Source organism: Podarcis erhardii (genome assembly GCF_964252035.2).
Source record: "Podarcis erhardii genome assembly, chromosome: 8".
Lineage (NCBI taxonomy): Eukaryota > Metazoa > Chordata > Lepidosauria > Squamata > Lacertidae > Podarcis > Podarcis erhardii.
The window spans coordinates 40454213-40476085 of NC_138499.1; the positions used below are offsets into that span (position 1 = coordinate 40454213).

General features: G+C 39.8%; 1 protein-coding gene across 9 annotated transcripts in view; it reads left to right on the forward strand.

The window, feature by feature from the left end:
- ST18 (ST18 C2H2C-type zinc finger transcription factor) overlaps positions 1-21873 on the forward strand; it is a 192254-nt gene that overhangs the window by 64439 nt on the left and 105942 nt on the right. The window contains exon 1 of one of the 9 annotated variants that reach the window (XM_081874041.1): positions 2789-2900. The exons of 7 other annotated variants lie outside the window; for them this stretch is intronic. The gene's annotated coding sequence lies outside the window, so the exon portion shown is untranslated. Of the gene's footprint in view, positions 1-2788; positions 2901-21873 lie in introns of those variants that run through there. One more of the 9 variants, XM_081874047.1, reaches the window with a different exon arrangement.

Genomic DNA, 21873 nt, shown 5'->3' on the forward strand with positions numbered 1-21873 from the left:
AATGTTCCTATTATGTAATCAAGAGCGAAACAGCACAGACTAACCACTCATAACTATCTAAAATTTCACAAAGTTATGAGTGTGTAGACAAAATTATCTTACCATAGTTTTAAAATGATGTGACACCTTGGATTTGTTTGGGACTGTCAAGAGTTTGGTTCCCTAGCTTGGCTATATGGCATAAGAAAGTTCTACAAGATGCTTTTCTATTAGCTGACTAAAATGAACTGCGACCTATAAAGCTTCTAGCTGAAATTAATGGTTGACTGTAAGATAAATGGTTTCTATGGTACTAGTACAGTGTAAACAACAAAAACCCCACTTTGTTTTACCTGATTGCTCCTGAAATGTAATCTTGTCCTTATGTGACCTACTATGTTTTGGTAGAAAGTACAGTGTTTCTTTCAAGTTTGTTTCCTACGAAACTGATGGGAGAGGGACAATTATTAAGCAGAAAGTTTAGCATCGTGAAATTTAAAATCCCAAGCGGTATATAAACATTAAAAGAAACTTTGGACTGCTAATCCTAGGAAATGAGTTTTATGGATTGAATTCAACAAGGCTTCAGAAATGGTTCCATCTGCTGCCTAGCAGCTGGTGAAAGGATAAATTTAATTCATTAATTCATTTGGAAAAAAGGATCCAAGTAGTAAAGACTTCATTGCTCATAATGCATATAGGTGGAAATCAGAACTGAAATTTGGCATAATAGATCATTTTTGATAATGAGCAATATTTTTGTCACTATTTTTCCAACAATCCTGAAAATGTATCTAACATGTTTTGAATTATGTGAACCACTATTTTCATTTTTAAGAATTAATTGTAGTTATAAGAGTATAGTTTTCTTTCTAAACTTAGCAGTTTGTGTCTTAAGGCTTATATTCCATTTCCTTGTCTGTTAACTTTGTTTTATATAACTTTGAAAGTCTGCTGTTGCTCTCTGAAACACATCTTAGGTTCATTCTGCCAGTAAGACACATAAGCTGTTATCCCTATCTATTCAAAGTGATGAATTTCCTTTAGCATTCAGGATGACGACTTAATATAATATACAAGTTTAAAAGTCAGCTTTCACACCTGCTTTCACTCAGAATGCTAGCAAAGGCTGTGTGTGTGTGTGTGTGTGTGTGTGTGTGTGTGTATCCCTAATTTTCACTGTAGTTAAAAAAATGAGACTTCTTTCTTATCTGCGCCTATCTACTATAAAAAGTTGTGCAGGAGTTAGACATTATAGTCTAGTGACATTTTAATGAAACTTACTGATTTAAGTAACAATTACAACTATTTAATAAAATTAAATAAAAGGAAAAAAGATATAAAACTTGGCATATATCTTCCTGTCTTTCCTTATATCTATTTTTTAAATCCAGCAGTGAATGAAAAGTTATCCAAACTTGGGGGGGGGGGCTCCCATAAAGAATTGCCTGGTTTTATTTAGCGTTCTTATTTTTTAATCATATGAGTATAAGCAAATGAGATGATCATTAGTTGCTGACGAATGTACTGAGTGACAAAGTTTAGTCGCTAAATCAATACAAGCCAGGTTGAGCATGCAAAATGTGAGCATTTGCGAGTGTTTCTGCCTCAGATGATGATTTCATGAATGATATTTGGCTTTCCCCTGTTCCCTCTGTAGCCCATAGCTCACTGTGGTGGGTTTCTTGGATTTACTATAAAGGTTCTGTTCGCACCCTGTGGGTTGGGTTAAGAATTAGGATTTATGCATTTACTTCTACTGCTGCATTGTTTATACAGCTTTGGTTTAGTTTTGATCCCTTTTTTTTTGCCTTTGAGGCTCTTCCACAGTGTCAGCTGCTGACTGATAGTAGGAGAACGGCCTCGTGGTGTGAATGAAAGGGACCTAGCGGTTGGTAAACAGAGATAAGGAATAAATAGAGCACAGGCAAAAGGAGATAGTTCTGTGAGAGCCCAGATTGCCGCCAGTCTGTTCAAGTGAGATGCAGTGCCTGTCCTTTTCCCAGATTAAATTAGTGTGCGAAATCTCCAGTGACCTCCTCCCCTTCTCCCCATACTCTTTAGCCAAGCTGAACAGCCTCTGCTGTAAAGTATTCATTTTATCCAGGGACAAGTTGGACAATAGAACTCTCCCTGATACTTATGGACAGCTGTCGTCATTCAGAGGGCTTTTCAGCATTTTCATTTTTCATAGGAGTTAAAAGGGTTTATGCCTTGTAACTGAAGAGAGGGTAGAAATACAGAGATGCCAACTCTGAGGTTGCCTGGAAAGACAGGAGGTGGGGGTGGAAATACACCTTTGCCAACCTGTGAAAAAGCTGCTCATCTTGTTGTTTTGCTGTTTCTTAAAGGGATTTTAGGATGATAATGTGGTTACACTGAAGCATGAACTGGATGGAGGAAATAACAATAAAGTGCAGGAACATGCAGGGTTTCCAAAAGTTATTGCAATTATTAAAGGTCACCAGTGCAAACCTTACAGAGTGTCCCATCTCATTCTTCCTCATTTTTTTGCATTTAAATCTGCTGCCTTTTTCATTCAACAAACTCCCAAGAAACATTAAAGCCTCATGAGATACCTCTGTGGTCTCATTTTTTTTTTTTTTGTGATTTACTGCAAATATATTCAGCATCTGACTGATTAAATAGACCTTCGGCAACCTTGAGGGTCACTGTGTAGAGTATGTACATAGAAAATGCATCAGCCCATTGTACCCTGGCAGCTAATGAGATTGGTCGTTAAGTAAATGACACAAAGCCTACAAAAAAAGCTTAGCAGCTCACTAGAGTATCACAGAGTGTCCCTGCACACCACACAACGACACAAACACTGGACTAACCTAGCCCACCCCTGCTTTATTCTACATCACTGCTTCCCTGATGTCAGCGCGAGAGGCAGAACAAAGGCTAAAAGGCACACGGTAAGTCAGTCTGACAATTATGCCCTGGGGGAAAGGAGAGCAAATCTTAGCCTAACCATAGCTTGAAAGTCCGTTTTGGACAAGTAGGTCATAATGAAGGGATTGCTTTTGTGCCACTTCCGAACAGGGGCGGGGGGTGTCTGTGGAATCAGTGCCTTTTTCTCTGTGTGTCATCTTTACAAAAGTTTTGAATTTCTAAAGTAAAGCAGAATGGAATGCTCAGTGAACTTAACGTTGCTGTGACTTAAGAGGATGCTGTGGGAAGAAATGCATTCTTTGACAGATCTGAATACAGTAAGCACTATCACCAACTTTACAAGAATCCACTGTTTTTCTAGCTTTTTAGAGGACCAAAATCTTTTAAAGATACACTATAGAAATAACTGTGTATTAATTTCAGATTTCAACCTCCTTCTCAGCTGCTTGTTCCCTTGAATAAATGGCATGACATTTAGAATGATGTGTACCAAAATGAAGCTTTTTATCATTTTGGATGTTCAGACACAGTATAAAATCATGATGTATTTTGCTCTCAGTTGCCCACTTGCTTTTGCTGAAAATAAAGATGTGAAGATGTATTGATTGCAAGCATAACACCAGTAGCTGTTTTGCTTTTGTTTTGGTCTTAAAAAAAATACATACAGAGGAAAATAGCTGTGGTTGCCTGTTTATGTGATGTGTATGTACATTAGTGATGACTGAGTTTAGCAGATCAAAGAATCCCTTTCATACACTTCTCTTTTTTTATTCTGGAAAAAAAAATGGCAACAGGAAGTTGCAATGAAGTCTTGCTTATGCACCTTAGATATTTTCTGCTACTTTTACCTCCACATGTAGTTACAAGTGTCAGGGAGGGTATTATGTGGCAAGTTATACTTACAAGATATTTCATGTGAATCCCATATTTTCTTCTAAAGTTGCTAAAATATGTTGATAACAGTGATAATCAGATAATATATTTTCCTTTGATAAACATGTTAAAATATACAGACCAGAGTGTTGTTTTTGCATTATCATGTCCCACAATCTTCCTTTCATAATTTAGAAGCTACTACATTTTGGAAAACAAAAATCGCTCATGTGATTTATAAAACTAAGTCAGAATAATCAGATTATTTATACAAACTTTTCTCACTCAGCAAAGGTTTCCTAAATTGTAATGCATTTACTTGGTCACTCATTTCAACCAAACTTACCTGCAACTATTTACAGGTACTGGGCATTGTAACCTAAAACTGCAATCCAGACTGCAGTGAAGTTAACAATAATTTTGACATAGATAACAGAATACACACAAAAGGTGTAATTTGTGTGTGACATTTGTTACAAACCAGTTGCTGTAAGTTTATATTCTCTAAAGAACATTTTAAAAGTTAAATTGTAAACAGTAGTAATAGCATGATTAGCAATCTGTACATGGCTAGTACCAGGTTGTTCATCTGCAACTGTGCTTTACACCTTCAATTTTTTTCTGCTTGGACAGCTGAATGAGAAGTGTGTGAACACTTGATAATTATGATTTTACCATATGTTCTTGGAAGTGTGTATCCCAGTAACATATATGTTTGTTTAATTTCCTAAAACATGGAATACAACTGTTTATTTTATTTAGTAACAGCTATCTTGAGAAAGTAAAAGTATCTAGTAAGCAATACTAAATTCACTACAGAACATGAAGTATCAGCTAGAGTTTTATTTTGAACTTTCATAATTAACATTAATGCGTAATTCAATTTTCTCTGCAAGGTGATGTTCTTACCTATAGATGTAATCTTTTTTCATTAGGAATTTTCATAGAATCATCAAGTGGTTCTTACTGTATTGCTTTTGCATTGTAGGCACTTTTAAACAATGGTGTTTACATTAGTTAAGTTTAGGCACCAGTAAGTTACCCAGCCGCTTTTCATGGTCATGTGTTGGTTAAACTTCTTGTCATGCTTTCATAAGTATTGTACATACAATCTGCATCTAGAAAAATCGTACACACCAGATCCTTACGATAACATTTTAAAAGTCTAATGATTTCCATAAGATCATCACTTCCCCACCCCAAAAGCATGTCCCCTTCCCAAAGACAGACAAACAGAAAACCGAGTTTTAAGACCGGCCATCATTTTATCACTTTTCATCTGGGACAAGGCATAGTGCTCAAAAACTACTGTGGCAGGAAGATGCCCCACCATGGCTAAGACAACTCAGCAGTGCTAGCTCACATCAGTGTATATTTTTATTCCTAACTCTGTGAGTTTGCTTTCTTGGGTCATTCCCCCCCCCCCAACACTGAGATTTTCACTATTTTAATTTCAGAAGCCTGAAGCTGACAAGCGATTCATAATTTTTTCCAAAACAATCTTTTTCCTGACAATTACCAACAGGCTGGCACACTAGTGTAGTTTACTGACATGCAATGTAGCAAATCATAAGGTCAGCAAGTTGCAATCTAAATCTCCGGGTTGGCATCTGATTGTGTAAAGGAAGAGTGGCTTCAAATACAGACGATCCTGTCCCTCCATGTTTGTAAACAGCATTTGCTGATTGCATTAAAAACCCAAAAAGTACTGCCGGGTTTTAAGGGTCTTATCAACTGCACTGAACTTGAAGAACTTTAACAAAAAATATTTTGTGGTTGTAAAATATAACCTTACAACTCTCAGCCAAAATGAAAATAAAATACATCTTGTCATGCCCAGGGAGATGGTGATGGGGAAGACCTTTGCCTCAGACCCTGGAGAGCTGGAGCTTGTCACACTAGACCAGGCTGAGAAAGTGGGGAAATTACTTGAACGTGTATAGAGCAGCTACCCATATTTCTATACTCTAAGTTACTTTTGGACAACGAACTTTTGAAATGGCTAAAAAGCAAGATCTTTAGCTATGGCCAAAGCTTGTTTTCAAAGTTAACTTTTTGTCATCTTTTCATTAGCTCTTGGTTTTGCTCTTGTAGGCCAACAAATTGAAAAAATACAACTAAGTTTTTCCAATCATGGATGTATTTCTAAAATATACTTTCATTTGAGACCATGTGAAAGTTCCCCATGGTGCCATTGATGACCCAAAAAAGTTTTGTCTTTGAAAGTTTACTGCAGTTAAAACTTTATTTCCTACTTTTTTCATGATGCAACAGGAAATGTATCACCATATAGCAATCACCTATATAGAACAGATACCCCATCTCTACCTACTGTTATCGGGATACCTATAAAGCAGCTGGAATGGCAGGACAAAATAGTAACAGCTCCAAAGGCACAGTTATGGACTATCAGGTCAATTGACATGATACAGAGTACTAGCTCTGTTGATTCTCGGGGTCCCCCAACCCCCACAAGCCACTTTAAAAGCGATCAAAGAATTATTTGCTCTGCCAGCATCAGATATGTGATATTAAATGAAATAGTTTGCATTATCAAAAAGTGCATTTATAGACCCAAACAGATATTTACAATGTCCAAATACAATCTAACATTTAAATGGGACTTTCCTCCCCGAAGGAGACTATGTTTTCAGAGTGCTGAACAAAATTGTACTTCAGTGACATTTTCTTGTCCCTTAATTATAGTATGAAGATATAAATCCATTTGCAAACAAAATTGCCCTTTTTCCAAATTATGTATTTTGTGATTGTAAAAATAGCCAAACATAATGTGGTCTTTTGCATTTGTCTCTTGCAACCAGATCCTAAACACATTTCCTTAGAAGTAAGACCCACTGAGTTTAAATGAGGCTTTTCTAAAGAATGTGTGGATAGAATTGCAGCTTCTTATATGATACCTATAAGATGTATCACTAAACACTACAAATCCGAGCATCCAGAATTTAATAAAAGTATGAATGCTAGGTTTTTGTTACCCATCTACGTTTCATATTAACATCAAAATAATTCCAGAAAACATACATATTTCTCTATCAGGACATGTAATAAATATGTGAAATATGTCAAAAAGGAATGGCTTAGCAATTAATTTTTCATAAATAAATGATAGTAATAATATCCTGTTTTCAAAAACAGACAAAAATTACTATCCAATACAGACGACAAGCTACTAGAAGCTATACAAATTTTGCTGGATGAAATTCCAGAGCAACAATCAAGTGATCATTCGAATATGCCATTTTTACCAGATTTTGTCCAGCTAATCATGGCTTTTGTACAAATGACATTTCCACTATGAAAAGAAGCAAACATCATAAAGTAGACTAGATGAATTATTGACTGAGTATGATCAAAATACATATTCAGTAAAAGATCACCCTTGCTAAAGAGGAAAAGTACATAATGTTTAAGTTTGTGGTCAACTTGTTTGAGCGGAGCTTTAGCTGCTCTGTATGTGAACCATCGCTCTCAGTGAAAAGGGTTAAAGAAAACGCATTCTGTTGCATCTGCTTATTAAATCCCTTACTTTAGTAGAAATTCAAATTTTGTAAGATTATTCGTTTTATTGATGCATATAATTATAATCACAAGCCATCTGCTGATTTGGCAGGCATGGTTAAAATCTCTAACTCTCATAACCTTTCAAGTACAGTGCCCTTGGGACTCTATTTCACTTTTATATTTTGGAAAACACATATGAACAAACAAGAGAGGTCATCTGCCGAAAGTCAGATTTGTTAAAAATCCCTCTGTGTTGGAGAACCTGGGCCTAAGCATAAAGAAAGTATGCACCCCTCCCAAAGTATTGTGGTTTTGGTTTTTTTAAATTCTATCTCCAGGAACAGATTATTCTATCATGCAGTTGGGGAATTTGAATTTTTGCTAGGGATTAAAGCTCTTTTCTCTCACTCTTGGGACCATGGTTCCATTTTTAAACTAAAAGAACAAATATTGCTCAGTTTAGTTGTCACAGGTGATTGAAACACATTTGACCTTGCCTGTATTTGAAGCACATTTTATTTGGAGAACTGGTACCGCAAAGCAGCTAAAATACTCAGCTTCAACTGAAAAGTCCCAGGTTTGGATCTTACCATGAATTTGATAAATGTCTTTAGTGAAAAATTCAGTCTCAGTCTTCTATCTGCAACATTATTCACCTTATAGTGAAGTTCTTTGAACAATTTATTATTATTATTATTATTATTATTATTATTATTATTATTATTATTCTCTTAGAATAACAATGCTTCTGTTTCTTATAGGGAGAATAGGTTGTACATTTTGTCCTAATATCTGCCTTTCACCATGAAGATCAGAGGCCATTACTTTACTTTTGAAGACTGGACTTGGCAATACACAAAATGTAGCACCTCATCAATATTCCCTCTGGCCTCCCTTGACTGTACACATATTTGTGTCATGCTGGCCACTTGCCTTTGTTTGTCAGGGGTCATCCACTCTGGCTTCTGCTGGGAAGGCAACACAGAGTTTGTGGGTGATCAAACTTGAATGATACTGGAATTATTATTTTTATCTGAATATCCTGAAACATGGAGAAATGTTGAGGGGTGGGTGAGGTAGTGAAGTGACTGAAATCTGCAAGTGTAAAACTTGGAGTACATTAAAAGTGCTGTTTGATATTAAAATACTGTTCCATATTCAATTAATCCCAACATAATGTTGCCATACTTTAGACCTGTTTTGTTAGAATTCTCACTGTATCATAAGCTGAAACTTTGCCTTCTGTTTAATCAGTAATACATAAAAGGGATATATGCAGTATGCGTGTCGATTTGCACCTTTTGGGAAGTTTGATTCTTGCACCACACCCCCGTTTACAGAGAAACAGGAGGTGAATGCACATGTTTGAAAGTGTCTGCGCAGCTGAAACAAGGGAAACTGGCTGAATGTAGCTCTGGTTTATTTTGCAACCAATTAAGTACGACATCTGTTGAAACACAGGAAACCAAGGCTCCCTTCCCCCCTTTCATAGAGTTATTTGAACTGTTTGTCTTTCATGTGGTAATCACAAATGATCATCTAAGAAATCAAGACGATGGTGTATCAAGTTAATAGAAACTATTTTAAAAGGCTGTGTTTGTGAGGATGGGTTTACTAGGTGTGGAGAGCAAAACCAAATACTCAGGCACAGAAATATCATGATCACCCACTAAAATGGACGTTGTCATCAGGCTATAATCATAGAGCCACTTACCTGGGAGTAAGTCCCATTGACCTCAATGGTGATTTTATTTTTCTTACACCTGTATCTCACCTTTCTGCTATCATGGAATCCAAGGTAGTATTTATGGGGTTCGCAGGCAGTCAGCCATCCAGGCACTGACCAGACCCAAACCTGCATATCTACAGCAAGGTGGTAGCCTCATGTTCTTTCAGACCATATCCTCACCATGAAGTTGATGCCACAGCCAACATTTTTTTAAAGCACAGTTAGTTTCTGTTTGTGGTTGCCTGTAACACACACATTGTGCATGCAAGAAAGGTTGCTACTTGTTATTTATAGCACAGTTCATACAAAGTTTTGGGCAGAGCTCTGGCATACACACAAAAGTTCCACATAAGTAGTAAGTTCTGGGCCTTATATCTTATGCACCCTTACAACAGCAAAGGTAGGTCACTCTTATTCTGTAGGAAAGAAAGATGAGATAGGATTAAACAATGGTACCCAGTAAGCTCTTCGCCCATGAGTTGCAAATCTAATACGTTCAAATAAGAAAGAAAGAAAGAAAGAAAGAAAGAAAGAAAGAAAGAAAGAAAGAAAGAAAGGAGGTATCTTGTTCTTCAAGCTCATAATCCTGTCCCCAAAGCCTGAAATGAGCTATATAAGGAATTTTTTTTTAATCCATAGTAGAGCAATACATTTATTAGGCTAACCAAAATGTCACAAAATAATGAGCAAGCTTTTGAATTCTTGGCCACTCTTTTGTGACATTTTGTTTGACATAATAAAAGTATTGCTGTACTTTGGATTTTACAATTTCATCTTTGTTTTTTGTGTAAGGAAGTTGCATTTTCCAGCTTTTGATTAGTCATGGCCTTATTAAGGGAAACTCTCTTGAAACAATCCCTTTCTAAATCAGACCTCAAGGGGAAATAGTTTCACTCTTAGGCTACTCCTGACCATATATTTGGGAAAGTGGATCTGTGGTGGTGTCTGAAGTACTCTATGATCACCTGTTGCTTCTGGAGGTATTTTATTCTGGGGTGTGGCTACAGGCTGAACTCAACCCCTAATTGTAGTCCTTGAGTATTTACTTTGGTGCAAAGAGAGGAGTGTAATGGCAGGAGATACGGCTTTAAAATGAAACAAAATCATAAGTAGGTTGGACTGTGATTGCATGGGATTATAGTCTCACGGAGTCTGCAGATGAGAGAAAACTGGCATGTTGCCTGACACACAAAATCAACCAATACCGTTGAAACACATATTGTAAACATCCTCCTCCCATGTGTGTGCCCAAATTTGTCTTTACTGCACATGCATGGTGTCGAGATTCCATGCCCCTGTCTACATTCCAAGCAGCTGTGGGTGGGTGGCATTCATAGAGTGATGGAGGCAAGACATGAAAAGTTCCTGTAAATTTCCATCTGTAACAGATATCTGTTGTCACAGCGAAGCATCAAGTAGTAGACTTAGTAATGTGTAAAGAAACTGTCCCTTTAGCTGAGATTAAATTTTATTACATTTTAGAAGTGCATTGACTGGTAAACATAGGCAACCCGGTTTTAAGGTGGTGATACCGTCTCCTGCAGGATCTTTGTTATTTCATTTTTTGCTATAATGCTGCTGTTCTTGGGTGACTTTTTTTTTTTTTAAAGAAATTGCTGGATATTTCATAACTTTCTCTTTTAACTCACTTTAAAATAGCAACTTTGGTGGTAGGGCTGGTCCTTTGGGAATGAAAGTTCAGGATTCAAGTACAGCAGTCAGTAAATAAAATTTCAGGGGATTTATTTGTATAAACTGTCCATAGGAGAACTAAAAAGCTCCAGAACAAATATCAAAATGTGATGAGATGCTGGATTCAGGAAAATGTGTAAAACTTTTCAACTCTACCTATGTGTTCTGCATCTTCATGGCTTTTATTAACTACACATGTAAGGAAAAGTTGTTTTAAAGCTTCAGGGCTTTTTCCAAAATCTTGGTCTACTTTTAAACCAAGTGTTAAAGGGAAAAGGTAATCATTGCATAATTGAGAGTTTGCATATATAACTGTATTTTATCTGATTCACCATTCATTGAATAAGCTTATTTTTCAAACTCGGAGACCAACTCATGCTTTTCTTTCCCCAAGTCTCTTCTTTGTGTAGCTTTGCCACACACAAAAACCCTTATTTCTTTCACTTAGCTCTGCTGAAGCATAACTTACTGAAGCTTCACTCACACATAAAAGTCTGTCTCTACAACTGTTCTGGAAAGACTACCTCTGGTTTGTGTTTTGTAAGCTGAAATGTGTTGTCCTCAGAGCAATAAATGCACATTCATAATGCTGAAATTCAGAGCTCTAAAAGATGAAGGTAAAATCAGCTGAACTCAACAAGATTGGCATTTCTGGAGGAGTTTTCTAAGGCCAGGCAGAGAGAGAACTTCATATTTCATTTTTCTTCTCTTGTAACTGAGGTTCATGTCTACTACCCCAACCCAATAATCACATCCATCTCTCTCTGCCCCCTGGCCCCGGTATTGCACAGTGTTGACATTTGAATGGAGTAGCTAATCAATATGCATGGTGATAACTTCTGGATGTTGACGTATGGATGTTGACTTCGAGGAAGAACTCTGGCTCAGTGCTAGCATCTTTGTTTTGCCTGCAGAGGGTCACAAGTTCAATACAGGTAGGGCTAGGAGAGATCCCAGTCTAAAACGCCAGGCAGTTTCAGTAAGTTGTTTTCCGTAAGGCTTTTGACAAAATCCTCCATGATATTCTTGTGGAGAAGCTGGAAAAATGTGGGCTGGATGAGGTAACTGTTAGGTGGATTTGTAGCAGCTTGACTGGCCCAACCCAAAGAGTGCTCACTAATGGTTCCTCATCATCCTAGACAAATGTGAGGTGCCTCAGGGTTTTGTCCTGGGCCAATTGTTGTTCAACATCTTTACAAATGACTTGGATGAAGGAATTGAGGGGATGTTCATCAAATTTGCAGATGACACCAAACTGGGAGGGGTAGCAATAGGTTTTAGTGAAGAATGATAGTACTGTATTTGAGGAAACACTGAATAACACCTGCACTCTAGAATCTTAGACTGAAATAAATAAACCAAGAATATGTATAAGGAGCATAAAACTGAAACAGCTTCCAAATGTGTTCTTAGTGATCTACTATAAGCATATGATTGAAATCCCTTTGCTTGTTTTGTATATGGAAGTCCGCTCACCGTTTCTGGTGGGCAACATTGCAGCCAGGCATCGGGGCCCCTGCAGTGATCCAGCAGGGGACAGAGCTTGACGTTCTCCTTGATGCTGTCTGAGCTGTGTTGCTTGCACTGATCGGAGCCCTGCCAAGGGGTGACCCCACCGACCAGCAGGAGTTGTGGCCGTGGGAAATTTAAACTGCTGCATGGCCAGGGAGACCTTCTCTCATGCCCTTTGCTGGATCTCCCTACCCACCCACCCTCTTTTTTATGCTGTGCAACGACACAACCTTGCTATGGACAAATTTTGGTTGCCATATTGTTGGGGCTGGATAGGAATTTTCCCATTTGGCAAATTGGCACCAGCCATTTGGTTTTCACCTACCTTGTGGCAATCATCACAACTTTGTGAGGTTAGGCATTGGGCAAGCCTTTGTTTGGATGGAGAGGAGGTTGTAGCCTCCGCCTGCCCCTCCTCATTAAGGATATCCAGTTAAAGGGATCCAGGGGTGTGGATTCTGTCCAATGCCCAGACATGGGCTAGGGTCATGCCATGACTCCGAGGGGAACCCCTTGGGGTGCCCCTATTTGATGCAAGTCCCAGGGCTCCCCCTACTGGTGGTTTACCCTTAGATGGAAACCCTGCAGATGAGCGGGAGTTGAAATCTAGCCTGGCTTCAGTGCCTAAGCCACATCATTCACATCTGTAACCAATAAAGTTGTGGCCTATTTGTACCCATAAACCCTAATACTCATGTCCATGTGTTTATTATCTACTAGGGAACTGTGGGTCACAGGGTCTTGGCATGCAATTGTATACTTATTGTGATTCTAATATTTTACTGGTTGTTAAATTTGTGGTATCACTCTGTGCCCTTTCTTCTTCATTCCATTTGTCACCTAATGATGAGATTTAGCTTTTAGGGATGATATGCCCTCCAGCTACTAGGTAATGCTACCCAATAGTGACCTACTGCACTATCTAAACTTAAGCTACAGCTTTGCTAATGTAAATATATTTCTCATTACTTCTGCTCTCTTCCTCACAAGAAACTCGTGTGTTCCACTTAACCTCTGATTTTTATATTTCCAAAATCCAGGGAAGCAGTCATTGAGGTTTCTTTACCCCAACAGTCCTTGGTGCAACCTGAAATCTGGTTTGCACTTTACATGCTGATATAATTAACTCATCATAACTTCCCTTGCATTCAATTTTAAGAATGTTACAATCCTCCAGGATCAAGAACAGCATGCTTCTAAATACACATTGCAAAGGATTCATAGATGACTATTGCCCTCATATCCTGCTTGTGGGCTTCCTTTATGGTCAGCCACTGTGAAGAAAAAGTTGCTGGTCTAAACAGTTCTAGGATCTGATCCAACATGGCTCCTCTTCAGGGCTTTTTCATTATGCCCAACTTTTTCTCCATTCCTTCTCCTTTTTTAAAAAATATCTAGTCTGAAGAATTATTATGAAGAACTCAAAAAGCTTGCTCACTACTTTTTTGCATTTTAAAAAACCTTGACCAAAAAATTGACCCATGGTGGTCTTTTTAAGGTATTCGCTTACAAGAACATATCATCTTCATGATAGCTCTGTATTTCACATAAATGTTCATTTCAAATATTTTAGGGATCCGACAATGATTTATCAGTACAATGCTGCTCAGGAAATGGTAAGGGAAACAGAATTTGTTGGCTAGGAATTTTCTCAGAGCTGTGACTGCAACACTTCCAAGTAAGTATTGCTAAGTGGAGAGTGTAGGAATGAAATTTAGCAGTGGTAAATGGCTAACACTGGAAATATTTTATTTCATTTTAATTCTAAAAAGCCAACGCCCTTTTGGATTATGTTCTTAGAATGTTGAGAAAGGATGTGGCATCATATTTGCACTTAAATGTGGCTCAGATATTCATTTTTCTAGAGAGCTGTCTAGGGGCTGAAGTGTTCTAACATAGCAGGGGAGCTGTCCAGTTTATGAGACACTGATAATAGAACAGGATATGGTGAGAAATCAACACTGGCTAAGTAACAAATAAGCAGCTTGATAGCTGCCCCACTGCTTTCTGAAGTGACAGCAAGATCCTGGTTCAAGCAAATGTTGGGACAGGCTTTTCCTTCCTGAGTATGGTTTAAGGATGGGCTTTTCCCTCTTGAGTGTGGCTTAAGGATGCTTCAAGACAGGCACTATGCCTTTGGTTCTGGGCTTTCACTCAACCCATGCTGTTGCCTCCACTTCTGCGTGTGATCTTGGCAAGGTTGGAGCTGGCATCTGAGACAATTTAGGGTTGGCTGGGTCCATTGAATACCCAAGCACAACATTTCTTTGGGTGATTATTCAGGGTCTGCTGACTCCCTTGAAACCTGTAGCTCAGAGATAGGGAACCTGTGGTCCAGCTGATACTGATGGACTACAGCCCCCATCTCAATGGCAATGATGTCTGAGACTAATGATAGATAGAGTCCCACAACATCTGGAAGGCCACCACTTCCCTATTCCAGACATAAATGGTAGGCCTAGTGACAGGGGCTTCCTCTGGGGAGGATTTTAATCTTGTTCTGAGCTGATCCTGAAAGGACGATAGTAGGGCTCAGTTCAGTCCTTGCCATCTGCCCTAGGAGGAAATCCTATTCTTTAATCCTGGACAGGAACAGGTTGTCAGTGGGATGGAAAAGCCCTTTATATATGCCAAGAAGTGCTTTTCTTTATTATACATTACTTTCTTTTCATATCTGCTTTTTGGGAAGGAGGAGTGAGACTATTGATAGATCACGTTTTGCTAAAGGCCATGGATACAAGCAGAAGGATGTAGATCAAAACCCAAAGCATCTGTGTTATTATTACTATTTGTCTCCTTACTTTAGCGCCTCCACTGTTTCATGCTGTTTTGCTCAGGGGGGCTATAGAAACTCTAAGCTGCTGATACAAGTCATTAAATGTGTGAGGCAGCATTTGTTTTACTACTTTGGTCTCAGCCTGAAGCTGCAAAGCTAACCATTACATTTGTGGTGGACACGTCCATAAATATAGCACTCCTTTCTTACTTACTTCACATGTGTAGTTTCCTCAGAAGAAAGTTGGAGGCAATGTGAAGATGGGAGCTGCCAAATTCAGGTTGCTTCCAATGTTATTCCTACTTGGAGCAGACCAATTGAAAATAATGGACATTACTAACTTCAGTCCATTCATGTCAAGGGGTCTACTCTAACTTAGTTGGACACAACCCATAGTTTCTTGCACTTTTTATTGGATATCACAGAAATTAGCTGTAATGGTTCTAGGGGTTGCTTGTGCGTAAGTTGCCACCACTCTTGGCTTGGTTGCCTGGTTGAACCCTTTCTGTCTGGACAGCCCTTCACTGCGTGGCTGTCTCAGTCGCTGGCAGAATCCGTCAGTGGGCGTTTTTTGAATCTCTTCCAGCAAAGAAGTTCTTTAACGCCAAGTCTCCTCCTACTCTCCCTGCGCGGAAGTCTTCTGCGCAGGGAGGGAGTGGGCAGCTGTGCTCTCCCCGCTGGTTTCTGGCAAAGAGTCTTGGAGCCTCCTCTCCGAATCCCCTATCTGCCCCCCTTCTCCACTTGTGTTACGCTGATTTCCTTCCCCAGCAGATGGGCTGCCTCTCTCCCTACTGGGACCCTCTCCAGCATCCCTCTGGAGCCTTCCCTCCGCCTCTAGCTCTGATGGCAGTTCCCTGACATTAGCATTATCACAAATACTCATACATTTTGACTGGCAGATGTTCTAAGTGGAGACTGAAAGTGAGAGGGACTTTCACTTCATGCTGGAGCATATATTTTGCATGAAGAAGGCCCCCAATTCAGTCCCTGACATCTCTAGTTGAAAGAGTCAAGGGAGCTGGTTGTGTGAAAGACCTCTGTCCCAGACCCTAGAAAGATGCGGCCAGCCAGATTAGATCAGGGGTTGCCAAAGCACATGTGTGCCCTTTTGATGGCACCTGCAAGGTTCCTTCCCCTACTGAAAGTGGGCTTAAAAGAAGCAGTCTGTTGTAGCTAATGGAATAGGTTGTGGTGTGTTTAATTACAGCATATTTTGTGGTTTCTCCAGATTCCAGTTCCTATTCAGGATTAAAGAACAGGATTTCCTGCAAGGGCAGGTGGCAAATGTGTTTGTATGCCCAAAAAAGTTTGATGACCCCCTGGAGTTGACAGAACTGAATTAGATATATAAATATTCTGTCCTGGTATCTACAGTAGTTTCCTATGATTCTAAAATATTTGAAAGACAGAATTTTGTTTAATTACCATCTATATAGGGACGCGGGTGGCGCTGTGGGTTAAACCACAGAGCCTAGGACTTGCCGATCAGAAGGTCGGCGGTTCAAATCCCTGCGACGGGGTGAGCTCCTGTTGCTCGGTCCCTGCTCCTGCCAACCTAGCAGTTCGAAAGCACGTCAAAGTGCAAGTAGATAAATAGGTACCACTCCGGTGGGAAGGTAAACAGTGTTTCCGTGTGCTGCTCTGGTTCGCCAGAAGTGGCTTAGTCATGCTGGCCAAATGACTCCGAAACTGTATGCCAGCTCCCGCGGCCAATAAAGCGGAATGAGCACCGCAACCGCAGAGTCGGTCATGACTGGACCTAATGGTTAGGGATACCTTTACGTTTTTACCATCTATATATGGCTTTCTTAGAAGTCACATGTGATAACTCCTCATCATAGATATGGGCAGAAAGTACTGAAATGGTTATCATACCATAAGAAAAGAATGTGACTATTGTAATATCATTAATCCTAAAATCTCAGGGTGGGGGACAATAAAAATATATGTAAAACTAGTCAATTACAAGCTGACTAAACTAACATAGTTCAGTGTGGTCTAATGTGTGGCCCGAAGGCAGCATGCAGCCTTCAATACCATTTTTTTGCAGCTCTCAGCAACATTTGAAACCCCTGCAGCCCTCACACTGCCTTCCCAAAACCAGGTAAGTGAGGCACTGGGCTTTGGAAAGAAGGCATAAGGTTCTGACAGGGTTCTAGAGTCCTCCCTCCTCCTTCCCAAAGCCCAGCTTAGGGAAGGAGGTGGGCAGGCTCTAGGACCCTGCCAGAGCCTCACACCTCCTTCCCAAAGTTCAGTGCCTTGCTTAGCTAGCTTTGGGAAGGCAGCATGAGGGCTGTGGGGTTGTCAAATTTTGGTCCCATTTCCCCCTTCCCCCGTGTACGCATGACAAGGCAGTGTATTGGCCCACAGGTTCCATGTCAAAGTACTCTTGTGGCCTGCTTAGTATGAAAAGTTGGGCTGTCCTGTGTTATATCATGAGGAACTGCAAGCGTATAAAAATGCAGTTTAATGTTTAAAACAACCAAAAATTTACTTAAAGTGTATTGTCATAGATATTCATTTAATTTTCATTTAAAAATAAATAAATTGAATGAAATGGAGAAAAAAGTACATAATTGAGTCAAGCTGTTAAAGGTATTGAACTTGAAGACTGTGGTAGGGTATCATAATAAACACTGTTATAGCAATTTTCATAACTAGATACGTACAAACACTGTCAAAAGAAAAGTGCACAATGTTGGTTCATAATCCTCCAGATTTTGGAAGTTTACCAAGTCCTTTGTAGGCCACTCTTCATTGCTGGTGGGTTGCATTTGCCTTGGTGCATCGCAAGTTCTGCAGGCCTCTTTTAAAGGCACAGCTGACCTGCCAAAGGAAGGGGGGGGGGGAATCTGGCAATACTAAATGTGATAGAGCATCACTACCTTCCTGTGTGTCAGCAGATGAATTGTGGGCTTTAAGCCCCAATTAACCCACATGTTGTACTCAATCACAGGCATTATGCTATTGAATGTATATTAAGAAGCCACCAACTGTTCAGCTGTATACTTCCCTCCCACCTTTTGAGCACCCAGGGATATACCTCCTAATGTTATACTACTAGTAGTAGTAACAAATGGTCAGCTCACACCATTAGTTTCTAAGGAGACCACCAGCTGCCTGAGACAACTCTGCTGCTTTTTCTTTTATTGTAAATTTTTTAAAAAGTATTTTAAATAGAGAATCACCCCGATAGCCTTGCAAGAAACACAATAATAAATAATGGTTTGGAGGATCTGTCAGAGGCCTTCTGTGAATGGAAGTGGAGAGGTATTTCCTCTGTTTTTCCTATCCAATGCAGCACCACACACCATCTCCCATAGTGATTCAGAGGGTCCCCAATCCTTTGTAGCAGACTTTTCTGCAGAGTAAAAGAGAAGTGCAATCCTGAGAACATTCCATTCTGAGAGCAGAACCACTCATGGAAATCTGGGTCCAGTCCCATGGCTGTAACAGAATTGGGTTTTTGTACTGGAAATTTCAGCATATATAACACAACTTTGAGTTGGTGAACTTAGATTTTAGGGAGTGGGGTGTAAACAACCAGTGCAACCAGTGGAAGGCTATTGAGATGACAAGTGAAGCAAACATTAATGGTGGATTCCATATTTGTTTTTGTTTGTTTGTTTGTTTGTTTGTTTGTTCAGCATTTGTTGATTCTGCTCTTTCTCTAATGAGCATAGGGCAGAGTGAAAGTTTCAGCCATCTCTACTGGTTTCCCTGCAACAACTCTGCGAGATAGGTTGGGCAGAAAGATCATCACTTGATCATAAAACATAGGAAGCTGTGCTCAGATCACTGGTCCATCTAGCTCCATGTTGCCTACATTGACTAGCAGTGGCTTTCTAGGGTCTCAGACAAGGGCTTTTCCCAGTCATGTTTGGAGTTGCCATGCATTGAAACTTTGACTTACATTATGCAAAGTATGTGCTCCACTACTAGAGTTCAGTCCTTTCCTAAGATACAGGGTTAGGCAGTGAACATGGGCATTTAAACCTGGGCCACCTCGGTCATAATCTGACACTCTAACCAATACATGTGGGAACCCATATTGTGGGAAGAAAGGAACAATGTATGCAGGCAGAGAATGAGAAGCAGTGGGACTCTGTAGTTGGGATGGAACAAAGGAAGCAAAGACTTACTTTGTATACCTCTGCCTGGAAACTTTTATCTTTGTGAGAGGCACTCTTTGTACTGCTGCTCATCTTATGTCTACTTTGTACTTAGGTTCCTCTTATGTCAACTAAGACCAGGGCCTACCGTGTGGCAGCAACTGCCCTTTAGAATGTGCTTTTAATGAACACTGGGGAGGCAGGCACCTACTGTATTGCCATTTAGTCAGCATTTAGTTCACCAACACTTCCCCCTGAGGAGTGATCTAGCTATGTTGATCCAGCTAAGGTGATGTGTTAATTTGATTTACTGATTTGTGATGTATTTTGTAATTGTTTTATGCATGCTATTTTATTTTTATTTTATGCTGTTCACTGCTATGATTCTTTTTGTTAATACTGATAGTATATATATATATATTGCAAATAAATGAATAAACACCATTTTTCACATTAACGTTACAGTGGTACCTCGGGTAAAGAACTTAATTTGTTCTGGAGGTCCGTTCTTAACCTGAAGCTGTTCTTAACCTGAGGTACCACATTAGCTAATGGGGCCTCCCGCCACCGTGCAATTTCTGTTCTTATCCTGAAGCAAAGTTCTTAACCCGAGGTACTATTTCTGGGTTAGGGGCATCTGTAACCTGAAGCATCTGTAACCTGAGGTACCACTGCATTTGTATATGACATGTAATGCAGGTCAGGATGAGACTCACCTTTATGCATTCATCTGGCCAACATGCATACAGCAGTGTGCACTAAACTCTATACTAGATATCCAGGATGTAGATAGGCTGGAATGTGTACAAAGGACAGCAACCAATTTGATCAAGGGTCTGGAAACCAAGCCTTAATAGGAACAGATGAGGGTGTTGGGCAGGTTTAGCCTGGATAAGAATAAATTAAGAGGAAATATGATAGCCATCTTCAAATATCTCAGAGGCTGTCACATGGAAGCAAGCTTACAGATGGAGCAAACTAGTTTTCACCTGCTCCAGAGGGTAACAAGAAAGGAGATTCCAACTAAACATTAGAAAGAACTTTCTGACAGTAAGAGCTATTCAACAGTGAAACAGACTCCCTCAAGAGGTTGTGAACTCTCCTTCATTGAGAGTTGCATGGGTATCTGTCATTGATGCTTTAGTTGACATTGCCTTTCCACTCTACAATTCTGTTATTCTATGGTTCCATATAAGTGCATGGAGGTTGGGGATGGTGCCAACTGGTGCAATCCTGACCCCCTCCCATGCTAATTTTACATGACTTTTCATCTGCAAAGCCCTCTTATGCAACATATTCCACATGACATAACTTTCTACTGTATATTCATTCAACCTTATCTGTAAAACAGTCATACATCACTTTAAGGAAAAACCTGGTTTGGATACAACAAACCTCCAGAAGTGCAGATTTCCACTAGGAAACAACCACAAATAATGCCCCTCTCCTTTCTCCCACTGTTCTCACTCAATATATGGAGGACAGAATCAGGGAGATGGCCTTGATACATTCTGAGGTATGCAGGGTCCTAGCCATTTAATCAGTGAGCAATTTTGCTTCTGTTAAGGTGACAGTGAACCAGCAAAATGCTTATATGCAACATTTTCACAAGTACACTTAAACAGCTACCTAGCACAGCTTTTTCCAGTTGTGAGGGTGAACACATAGAACTATCTGTAGTCCACTCTGGAGAGTTTGCTCCATATTTTCCAGATAAAGTCTTGTCACAACCGTTTTATTTGGGTGCTCCATTTATGTCAGGGTCTGTACCAGCAATCAGCTTAGCATCCATTAGTCACAGTTGCTTGGGTGAGTTTTCAGATTATTAACCCTGAGGATGAACTTAGGAAAGTCTGTGCCATAATATGGCTGCTCAACTCTTGAACTTTCTAATAATAGCAAGTTGTTAGAGGTTAACAGATTTCTCATTCACTGAGGGATCTGTTCCTGTTTTCCTGAAGGAGGTCTGATCGATTTGTGACCATCTAGTGACCTAGGTAGTTATAGACCAGTCCTGATTTTCCATTTTGGGACAAGATGGTTAACAGGCAGTGGGTAACTAGGTGCACAGTACAGTGGTACCTCGTGTTAAGTACTTAATTCGTTCCGGAGGTCCGTTCTTAACCTGAAACTGTTCTTAACCTGAAGCACCACTTTGGCTAATGGGGCCTTCTGCTGCCACCACGCCGCTGGAGCACGATTTCTGTTCTCATCCTGAAGCAAAGTTCTTAACCTGAAGCACTATTTCCTTGTTAGTGGAGTCCATAACCTGAAGCGTATGTAACCTGAGGTACCACTGTATCTTGGGTAAATCTGCTTAGCTGTATCCTTTTCAGTCAGGTTTCTGACCAGCTTTGGAGTTAGAAATTTCTTTGCTCACTATGGTGGCTGGGGCTGATGGGCATTTAGTCCAAAATGTCTGGAAAGCACCAGATTTCACATTCATTTCTGAGCCCAATTAAAGCTGCTGACATTCGTGTTTAAAGCCCAAATGATTTAGCCCCCAAATCCTCTGCAGACCCATTCCAGTGTTACGATCAGCAGAGGGGGCCCTCTTTGTAGTTCCATCACTTTCAGAAGTTTGAGAGTGTGTATCCTTGTAGAGAACACTAGTAGTATACTATGCATACCTTTTGCCAAAGTGACAGGTGCCCCACCTGTTTGAGGTATCAGGTGTAATTTGAGACTAAAGCCCTGCCCCCTCCCTCCCTTTCCCTCCCCTCTCTTAGTATTTCCCTCCCTTAAAACCCATTTTAATTCATTCCCTCTTTTTAATTCCC